This window comes from Globicephala melas, chromosome 4 (assembly GCF_963455315.2).
Source record: "Globicephala melas chromosome 4, mGloMel1.2, whole genome shotgun sequence".
NCBI classification, from domain to species: Eukaryota; Metazoa; Chordata; class Mammalia; order Artiodactyla; family Delphinidae; genus Globicephala; species Globicephala melas.
Genome location: NC_083317.1, coordinates 71,386,648 through 71,395,438, shown reverse-complemented (window position 1 = coordinate 71,395,438; position 8,791 = coordinate 71,386,648).

Genomic DNA, 8,791 nt, shown 5'->3' with positions numbered 1-8,791 from the left:
TCTTATTGTTGAGTTTTAAGAATTTCTTTGTATATTTTAGACAACAGTCCTTTATTAGATATGTGTTTTACAAGTATTTTTCCCCAGTTTGTGGTTTGTCTTCTCATTCTCTTGAAAGTGTCTTTTGCAGAGCAGAATTTTTTAATTTTAAAGAAGTCCAGCTTATCACTTATTTCTTTCATGGATCACCAAACCCATCTAGGTTTTTCCCTGTGTCATCTTCTAGGAGTTTTAGTTTTCCATTTAACATTTAGGTCTGAGCTATTTTCAGGTAATTTTTCTAAAGGGTATATGGTTCATTTTTTTTGCATGTGGTTGTACAATTGGTCATTGGTTTTCAGTAAGAATACTCTAGCAGGTCACATCATTTGCAAATATTTTCTCCCATTCTGTAGGTTGTCTTTTTGTTTTGGATTAATTTCCAAAATATACAAACAGCTCATACAGCTCAGTATCAAAAAAACAACCCAATAAAGAAATGGGCAGAAGATCTAAATAGATGTTTCTCCAAAGAAGACATTCAGATGGCCAAAAGGCACATGAAAAGATGCTCAACATCACTAATTATTAGACAAATGCCAATCAAAATGACAATGAGGTACCACCTCACACCAGTCAGAATGGCCATCAAAAAAATCTATAAATAATAAATGCTGGAGAGGGTGTGGAGAAAAGGGAATCCTCCTACACTGTTGGTGGGAATGTAAATTGGTGCAGCTACTATGGAAAACAGTATGGAGGTTCATTAGAAAACTAAAAATAGAGCTACCACATGACCCAGCAATCCCACTCCTGGGCATATATCTGGAGGAAACCATAATTCGAAAAGATATGTGTACCCCAATGTTCATAGCCAGCACTATCTACAATAGCTGAGACAGAAGCAACCTAAATGCCCATGGACAGATGAATGGATAAAGAAGATGTGGTATATATATACAGTGGAATACTACTCAGTCATACAAAAGAATGAAATAACGCCATTTGCAGCAACATGGATGGACCTAGAGATTATCATGGTAAGTGAAGTAAGCTAGACAGAGAAAGACAAATATCATATATCACTTATATGTGGAATCTAAAAAAACCCAAAAAACAAAAGATACAAATGAGCCTATGTACAAAACATAAACAGACCCACAGACATGGAAAACAGACTTATGGTTAACAAAGGGGAAAGGGGGGAGGGAAAAGGATAAATTAGGAGTTTGGGATTAACATAAACACAATTCTATGTATAAAATAGATAACCAACAAGGACCTACTGTATAGCACAGGGAACTATGCTCAATATTTTATAATAACTTATAAGGAAAAAGAATCTGAAAAAGAATATATATATAAAACTGAATCACTGCTGTACACCTGAAGCTAACAACATTGTAAATCAACTATACTTCAATTAAAAAAAAAGAAAACTCTAGCAGGACCTATTTTGTCTCCCCTCCCCCTCCAAAATAGGTGAGTTACCTATCTAATTTTAATTTTTAGCCACATTAAAAACCTAAAAAGAAACATGAAATTTTAGAATATTTGAAATCAATATATTCAAAATGCTATTATTTTAACAGGTACACATTAAAAATTATTGCCAAGACATTTTATATTCCTTTTTCCATACTAAGTCTTCAAAATCCATTGTGCTTATCACATCACAATTTGGGCTACCCCTATTTCGAGTGCTCAATAGCTAACGGTTAGTGGACACTGCTGCTCTATAGTAAAAGGCATAATTGGTAAGGGTTTTATTTTACAGGCTTTCTACTAAGCAATTACCAAAAAAACCATTATACAACTGAATCTCGTAGCTACAAGTGCCAGCCAGAATTCTTCAGTACGCTTGCAGGAATTGCAGCCACTAGAATTGGGAAGCCTTTTAATTGCCTCACCTATGTCCAAGCTTTCCCCTGTCAGAATTAGTAGCCACGTGCACAGCCTGGAAAAAAATCAAGACAATAGATGACTGTATTCTAAGGAAAATGTGCCTTGTGAAAGGTGATGGGCCAGGAGGCAGCCCTAAACAAATATTTGAAGAGACATATGGTTGGTTATCTGCAACATATACCTTCGCTTGGAATTGAACACATCAAATACCGTTATCTTCCTTGTAGCTATCAATGGGCTTACCTTCTTAGGTGCTTGAGTTAAAGCCTTTGTAGTTGGCTACATCTGTCCTTCAAACTACCTAATGTTTAATCCATCCCAGATTGATTATTTTGACTAGTTGTTAATGCCTTTTTTGAAAAATGTTTACATACTAATGGTCAAAGTGCAGAAGGGTCTGTATTGAAAAGTTTTTCCTCTTGGCCCCCACAATTTCTCCCTCTAAATATCCACAATCACCAATTTCTTGCGTCTGCTTTCAAAGTAGTCTATGCATAAGTGAGAGTAGCCGTGAAACCTTCATGAAAGGAGTTTTGGTTCCAGTATCACAATGTAAGCCCCTATAACCCATCCCTCCACTGCTTACGATGATAAACTCTGAGTAAAATAGAAAAAAAAGAAAGGAAAAGAAACCCACCTGATGACTTAAAAAGTAAACACAGGCAAACAGACTGTGGATGGGAGTAAAGCTGGGAGAAGTGACCTTAAAAAAAAAAACGTGAGTTGGTAAGGACAAAAACAGAGGACAAACAAAAAACTAATAAAATATGCCAAGGTCCAACTATATCAATAATTACATCAGTGACACGTTAACATTCTAATCAAAAAGTTCATTTAAATGCTGCCTACGAGAAACACTTTAAAAACACAGATAAGTTGAAAGTTAAAGGATGGAAAACAAAGAACATGTAAATTAGCATGATAAGACTAGAATGGCTATATAAACACCAGATAAAAATAGACTTTAAGACAAAGATTATCATAGATAAAAATAGGAACGTTTCATGATAAACAGGACAATTCATTGGGAAGATAGTACAATTATAAATATGTGTGTAGGATGCCTGATAGCCTTAAATACATGAATTAAAAGTTTATAGCATTGTGGGGAGAAACATAATTCTGCCATAGTAGATTTAACACCCACTTCTTAGAAGTCATTAGAACAATTAGACAAATCAGGACAAAGATCTGAACCACTTTATCAGCCACCTCAATCTAACTGATGTTTATAGGACACTACATCCAACAAGTGCAAAATACTATTTTTTTTGAGGTGTGCATGGTAAATTCAAGATAGACCATATGCTGGGCTCTACAAGACTCAGATTAAAAAGTATTGAAATTATACATGGTGTGTTCTCTGATCACAAAGGAATTAAATTAAAAATTTAAAATCAGTAACAACATATCCAGAAACCCCCAAAACCTCCGGAAATTAAACAGCACAGTTGTAAATAATTTATTCATCAAAAAGATGAAGTCACAAGGGAAATTAGAAAATATTTTAAATTTAATGATAATTACAACATAAAATTGTGGATGCAGGTAAAGCAGTGCTTGGAGATGCACTGCTCATTACAGAAGCCACTGGATACATGTGACTAAATTTAAATTAATACAAAAGTTCAATTCTTCAGACACACTGGCCACATATCAAGTGCTCAATAGTTACATATGGCTAGTGGCTACTGTACTGGACAGCAGAAAACAGAATACTTCCATCACTGCAGAAAGTGCTATTGAATAGTCATGGCTTAGAGGTAAGCTTATAGTTTTAAATAATTATATTAGAAAAACATCTAAAATCAATGACCTAAGTTTCCATCTTAATAAGTTAGAGAAAGAAAAGCAAAGTAAGCTCACATGAAATAGAAGAAAGGAAATACAATAAAGAACAAAAATCAATGACATGAAAATCATACAATGGATAAAATTAACAAAGCCAAAATCTGATTCTTTGGAATGAAAAATGAAATAGAAAAACCCCTAGCTAGAGCAATGAAGAAAAAAAAATGATGGAAAACAATTACCAATATCAAGAATGAAAAAGGTTATCACTACAGATCCTATGACATTAAAGGATAGTAAAGGTATATCACGAACAATTTTATGCCAACAAATTAGACCACTTACATGAAGTAGACAAATGTACTAACAAATTTAATTATCAAAATTAATACAAGAAAAAATCAGGAAATCTGAATGGCCCTCTATCAAATAAACAGAATTTATCATAACTTTCCATAAAGAAAACTCTAGACTCAGTTTCACTGGTGAAGTCTATCAGACATTCAAGGAAGAACTATCACTAACCTTACACAAACTTTTTCAGAAAATAGAGGCAGAGGAAACTATTGATGTCAGTATAACATACCAAAACCTGACAAAGACATTACAAAAACAAAATTTACAGACCAATATTATCATGAATGTAGATGCAAAAACTCTTAACAAAAGACTAGCAAATTGAATCCAACAATATATAAAAGGATAATATATTATGACCATGTAGGGTTTATTCTAGGAATGCAAGGTTAATAATAGTAATAATTGATAATAATAGTAATCATTACACCCAGGTATTTCATGCCTATGTATACACCCAAGAGAAATAAAAACACAAGTCCACACAAAAATTTATAAGTGATTGTTCATAGAAGCATTATTCATAATAGTTAAAAATTGAAAACAACCCAAATGTCCATTACCTGATGAATGAATAAACAAAATGTGGTATAAGCCTACAATGTGATATTATTTGGCAATAAAAAGAAATGGAATGATGTCAGGGAAGGAAGCCATTTCTCCACCTAAACAACTACTGAGCTGGCAAGAACTGTCTAAAGCAACTATTTTGGAATTCTGGAGTCTAGTTAAATACTTGCAATGTTCAGGGTAGAGCTTGATGAAGAGACTGGTAAATCAGTAAATTCTTGGGAATGTTGGTCTTTCACATAGTGGCTACCATTCCTCCACTACCATCCTCTGAAGCAGGGAGCAGAAAGGAGAGGTGGTGGCCCATATTCCTGGTGCAGCTTCCTGGACAATAAGAAACTTGTCCTCCAAATATTAGGATTGTGTGTTTTGATTGATAATTGCTGCTTTTGATCACTGAGGGGCCAGCACAAAGGTTGGCCATTGTTTCAACCCCCATGAACTAAAGTGGTTTACAGGGGATTAGAGACAGTATTTCCCTTTGGGAGCCAGACATTTGAGGAAATATTTGTCAGCTTACTGGCTGACTGTAGAGATATCAGACAGAAACTTCAGTGACCACACAAAACAAGGAATACACACTTTGCAAAAATCGTTTGGAGAAGTCACAATGATGGCTCCAGCCCTCAACTAGCAAGATTTACCAATTCCTGAGGAGAGGGAGAATTAGATTTCAGAGTTAAAACAACATAATGCTCAATATGTCTGGTTCTCAATAAAAGAGTTACAGGAAACAGAAACAGGAAAGTATAGTCCAATCATGGGGGAAAAAAGATTTCGACAGAAACCATCCCTGAGGAAGCCCAGACACTGGAATTATTAAAGATATTTAAGACAGTTGACTTAACATGCTTAATGAGCTAAAGGAAGCCATGGGCAAAGAAGTAAAGGAAATCAGGAAAACTATGTAGAACAAATGAAAATATCAGTAAAAACATAGAAATTATAAAAAGGACCAAATAAATGCTGGAGCTTAAAACTGAAATAACAGAAATGAGAAACTCACTAGAGTTATTCAACAGCAAATTTGAGCAGACAGAAGAAAGTATTAGTGAACTTAAAGATAAAGCAATTGGAATTATCCAGTCTGAAGAGCAGAAAGAAAAAAGAATGAAGAGGAGAGCAGCCAAGATGGGAAAGCAGAAAGATTGGAGGCTCACCTCCTCTCACAAGCACACCAAAATCACAACTATCTGCAGAACAACCATCAGTGAGAAAGACTGGAACCTACAAGAAAAGACCTTCTACAACTAAAGACATAAAGAAGGAACCACAATGAGACGGGTAGAAAGAGCAGACATGCAATATAATCAAATTTCATATGCCCTAGGTGGGTGGCCCACAAATTAGAAAATAAATACACTGCAGAGGTCCTCCCACAGGAGTGAGAGTTCTGACCTCCACATCAGGCTCCCCAACCCAGGGGTCCAGCACAAAGAAGACAAGCCCCCAGAGCACTTGGCTTTAAGGCCAGCACGGTTAATTACAGGAGCCGCATCAGACTGGGGAAAATAGAGATTTTCACTCTTAAAGGGCACACATAAAATCTCATGTGCACCAGGACACATGGCAAAAAGAGGAATTTGATAGGAGCCTGGGCCAGACTTACCTGCTGGTCTTAGAGAGCCTCCTGGAGAGGTGGCGGGGGTTGGGGGGAGATGGCTGAAACTCACCCTGGGGACATGGACACTGGCTGCATGCAGACATTTTGGGGGGCATTCAGCTGCATGAGCACTGCTACTGGTGGCTGCTGGCCCCACCCAACAGCCTGTAGGTGCCAGTGCTAGGACACCTCAGGCCAAACAACTAACTGGGCAGGGAGACAGCCCCACCCATCAGCAAACAGAATTCTTAAAGACTTCCTGAGCCCACAGCCACCTCTAGATACGCCTCTAGACATGGCCCTGCCCACCAGAGTGCCAAGACCCAGCTCCACCTACCAGTGGGCAGGTGCCAGAAGCAAGAAAACTATGATCCTGTACCCTGCAGACCACCACCAGCAGGTCAGACCCTACCCTGGGACCAGCTGGGCCGTGGCCCTGCCCACTAGCAGGCCAATGTAACCTGTGGGACACCCTGGCCCCCATACCCAACAGTGTCAAGAACCCATCTGCTCCAAATGATCTGAAACAAGCTCTGGGATCCCTGGGCCCTGCTGCCAGACTCCAGGAACCAGCTCTGCCTGCCAGTAGCACAGCATTAACCCCAGGACCTGGCTTCACCTGCCAGTGGGTGGGCAACAGACCCAGTGTCTTCAGGATCCTGACACTGCCCACCAGTGAGCTACCACTAGTCCTGGCGCCCCCTAGGCTTCTACCAATAGCCACCTTGTGACCAAGCCCTGCTCAACAGCAGCTAGCAGCATCCACACATGGAAGGGTCAGGCAACCAACGAGACTAGGGGCCAAAAAGCCTACCACACCGCCCCAGAGTCAGCCCACCACAGCAGAAGAACCCCTGCAGCCCTCTTAGGGGGGACTCCCTAAAGCATATAGCTTAGGTGATGAGAGGGGAGTGCACCGCTGGGATGCATATGACGTCACTTGCATACGAAGGTCACTTTTCCAAGGTCGAGAAATTTAACTAACATACCACATACATAAAAATACAGATAGCAACTTAGACAAAATGAGGTGGCAGAGGAGTATGTTCCAGATGAAGGAACAAAATAAAACCCAAGAAGAACTAAGTGAAGTAGAGATAGGCAATCTCCCTGAGAAACAGTTCAGAGCAATGATTGTAAAGATGATCAAAGCATTCAGGAGAAGAATGGATGCACAGAGTGAGAAGTTATGTTTTTAACAAAGAGTTAGAAAATATAAAGAAAAACCAAACAAAGAAGAAGAATACAAAAACTGAAATGAAAAATACACAAGGAGGAATCAATAGTAGATTAAATGATACAGAGGAACAGATCAGTGAGCTGGAAGACAGAGTAGTGGAAATCACTGCTGCTGAACAGAAAAAAGAATTAAAAAAATGAGGACAGCTTGAGACGTCTGGAACAACATCAAATGCACTAGTATTCGTATTATAGGAATCCCAGGAGAAGAGAGCCTGAGGGCTGAGAAAATATAATATTTGAAGAGATAATAGATGAAAACTTCCTTAACATGGTAAAGGAAGCAGTCACCCAAGTCCAGGAAGTGCATAGAGTCCCATACAGGATTAACCAAAAGACATGTTGTAATAAAAATGATAAAAATTAAAGATAGAGAATATTAAAAGCAGCAAGGGAAAAGCAACAAATAACATACAAGGGAACTCCCATAAGGCTATCAGCTGATTTTTCTGCAGAAATTCTGCAGACCAGAAGGAAGTGGCACAATATGTTTAAAGTGATGAAAAGGAAGAAACTACAACCAAGAATCCTCTACCCAGGGAGGCTCTCATTCAGATTTGATGGAGAAATCAAAAGCTTTACAGACAAGAAAAAGCTAAAAGAATTCCAAACCAGCATTACAATAAATGATAAAGGAACTTCTCTAGGTGAAAAAGAAAAGGCCACAACTAGAAACAAGAAAATTATGAAATGAAAGAGCTCATCAGTAAGAGAAAACATACAGTAAAGACAAGAATTAATCCACACACAAAGCTAGTACGGAGGTTAAAAACAAAAGTAGCAAAATCATCTGTATCTGCACTAAGTAGTTAAGGGTTAAACAAAACAATTAGATGTAAAACATGATATCAAAAACGGTAATTGTGAGAGGAGAGAGTACAAATGGAAGGTATCTAAAATGTATTTGAAATTAAGGGATCAACAACTTAAAACAAGTATGTGTATATATGTGTGTGTGTGTGTGTATATATACACACACACACATATATATATATTGCTATATAAAAATCTCACAGTAACCACAAATCAAAAATCTATAACAGATATACACAAAAAAAGAAAAAGGAATCTAAACACAAAGCTAAAGATAGCCATCAAATCACAAAAGAAGAGAACAAAAGAAGAAAGGGGAAAAAAGATCTACAAAAACAAATCCAAAACAATTAACAAAATGTCAACAGGAACACACATATCAATAATTACTTTAAATGTAAACGGACTAAATGCTCCAACCAAAAGACATAAACTGGCTGAATGGATACAAAAACAAGACCCATGTATATGTTGCCTACAAGAGACTCACTTCAGAACTAGAGACACATACAGACTGAAAGTGAGGGGATGAAA